The sequence below is a fragment of the Onychostoma macrolepis genome, chromosome 08, assembly GCF_012432095.1.
Source record: "Onychostoma macrolepis isolate SWU-2019 chromosome 08, ASM1243209v1, whole genome shotgun sequence".
Lineage (NCBI taxonomy): Eukaryota > Metazoa > Chordata > Actinopteri > Cypriniformes > Cyprinidae > Onychostoma > Onychostoma macrolepis.
This window is the reverse complement of record NC_081162.1, coordinates 16,476,973-16,479,972: the sequence shown is the minus strand read 5'-3', so window position 1 is coordinate 16,479,972 and position 3,000 is coordinate 16,476,973.

The following is a 3,000-nucleotide window of genomic DNA, read 5'->3' as shown; positions in this document are numbered from 1 at the left end:
CTCGCGTTTTGCGCCACTGCGCGGACAGTTTGGGAATCACAGCCAGTGGGTGAACAGTACAGAAAGTACTGGTAGAACCATGATACGTCCTACTTTGATTGTATATATGCCCTGGCGGCCAAAAGTTTGGAATGATTAAGATTTTTAATGTTTTTGAAAGTCTCACCAAGTCTCAATTAAGTGAAGTCTCTCTTACTCACCAAGGCATTTATCTAATCAAAAATACTGTAAAAACAGTAATATTCATATCACAGCTTGCACAAAAAAGCACAGCTGTTTTCAGAACTGATAATAAAAAGAAATGTTTCTTGAGCACCAAATTCATGATTATTAATGATTTTGAAGGATCATGTGACACTGAAGACCGGTTATGGCTTAATATCCAGCTTTGCCATCACAAGAATACATTACAAATTAAAATAGAAAACAGTTTTTTATTTGTTAAAATATTTTACAATATTACTGTTTATACTGTATTTTTTAATCAAATAATGAGCATTAGAAAACATTTTAAAAACCTGAATTATTCCAAACTTTTTGCCATCAGTGTATAACGATATCTCATGATTACCATACTACTACCATTTAAAAGTACTTCATATGAGCTGTTTGTTTTATTTTTTAATGGATATAAAATTAATTATAAAACAAATAAAAATTAGTTTCTAGACAACATTTATACTAAAATATAAAAAGGTATATAGGCATTTCTGAACATGTTTCATTAATGACAGATTTTTTTACTGTAGTAACCTGGGTAACAGGGTTGAATGGTTGAATGATCTTGAACAATATTTGGCCAACATAATCAACATTAAAATTAAAGGTTCCAAAAGGGGGTTTTCGCAGCAGGAACACATTTTTGTATCCCCCAAAGAGCCTTTCAGTGTCTAAGTGTAAAAAACATTTGAATAATCTAGAGAACCCTTCTCCATTATGAAAAAATCATTTATACAATCCAAAAATGTACATGCGTGTTAAAGACTCTTAATGGAAGCATCAATATAAAGAATATCTATTGTTAGGTAGTTTGTGTCTTCCCAACATGCTGTATAAATGGTTAATTTAATGTTATATAGTTTAATTTGCACAACAGGAACGGTTCATTTCATGTCATAATAGTATGTTTTGCATTGTACATTTAATCAACCTACAAACTTTGCTACAAGATAAAAATAATCTATATAGGCTATACAAACACAGAGAGACATATGGGCTCAAAAGGAGAGCAAAGATTCACAAACATGTTCTAGATGCCAACCCATCAAACCTACAGCTCTCTCTAAAGATAGAAAATTTGTTTATCAGCACATACTGAGACTCACAGACCTAAACCCCTGCACCCTGCTGTTAATCACCCATCTGTGGGACTACGGACCGTGCCAGCAAGCGTATACTCACTACAGCAGGCAGCTGTGTTCAGGTGGGTGATGTGTGCTGAACATGGCTGGGCACTGCAGGGGCTAGTCAAGTAGGGGGGCATCCAAATGATGAAAAATGCAACCTCAAGGCTGACATCTAAAAAAGTTCACACACAAAAACATATACACACAAATCCTAAGGAAACCCAGTGTGTAGATAACTGCTTATGGTGCAATTTTGCATAGGCCTATATGATGTATACTGATGTTTGTGTTCGCGTTGAGTTTTCAGTGTTTGCTCAGGTAAGTAAATGGAGTAGGCTACAAAGAAATGATTTCAACAGTGTTGTTCCAAACCCATGTGACTTTATTATTTTGTTCTGTGGAATACTGAAGAAGACGGAGTCCCCCAAGGTTGTGTGTTATCACCTGCATTGTTTTCTGTGTACATAAATGAAACGCAGATTTGTGAAAGTAATTTTAGATTGTTCAAGTATGCCAATCACATGGCTATGGTTGGTCTTATGGTCAGAGGAAAGGGGGAGTTAGAAAGGGCCTACTTTGAGCATATAGACCGCCTGGTGGCATGGTGTGAGGAGAGTGCTCTGTCACTAAATGCTTCTAAAACCAAGGAACTTGTTGTCAGTATTAAGAAAGGGCAACCTACATGTCAGCCAATCATAGGGGGCCGACATGTTGAGATTGTAAATAGTTTTAAATATCTAGGGATTATCCTAGATTGTAGCTTAAATTTTATTGAGCACACAGACTATATTTATAAGAAGGCAAGCCAAAGATTGTTTCTTTTGAGGAAACTAAATAGTTTTAATGTGAGTAAGGGACTCCTGAGGATGGTTTACACCAGTTTGCTGGAAAGCATTATTTCTTATAACATCACCTGCTGGTATGGGAATCTGGGGGCTAGAAGTAAAAGTAAGATCACAAAGATTATTAATATAGCCAGTAAAATTATATTAGACCCCCAGAGGCAGCTGGTGGAACTGTATACAAACCAGACCAGGAGGAAAGCCTCACAAATAGTTCAGGACTCCACCCATCCTCTCCAACATGAATTTGAAAAACTTCCTTCAGGCAGACAATACAGGGTACCCATAGCAACAAGAAATATTTTCAAGAAATCTTTTATACCATTTGCTGTTACTTTATTAAATAAATTATATATAATCAGGTTTATGTATATGTAATTAATTGCTGTTGTTTGTTTGTTAATATTATTGAGTTATTTATTATTATCTATATGAGGTTTTAGTGTTATTGTCATAATTTCTATATACCTATCTTGTGTTTCATGTGTCTGTGATTCTTGGGGTAGGACGTTCTTGTATGTTCTGTGTGTTTGTTGTATTGGACTGTGAAGTTAAGTGTGTTTGCGGTATATGTTTTTGTGGGGCTGAAGATGAATTTCCACATGTGTGGACAATAAAGATTTCTAATCTAATCTAGCCTACAGAAGCAGAATGTCCAAACTACTCTCTTCCATACAATCAAAGTGGATGGGGACTAGTGGTTGGGAAACCCTAAAAAGGCACCAAGAACTAGACTTGTGCATTTAAAGTCTTTTGAACTTACATAACAATTAGGCCTAGCCTATGGTTTAAATTTAAGGCACTGCACACAG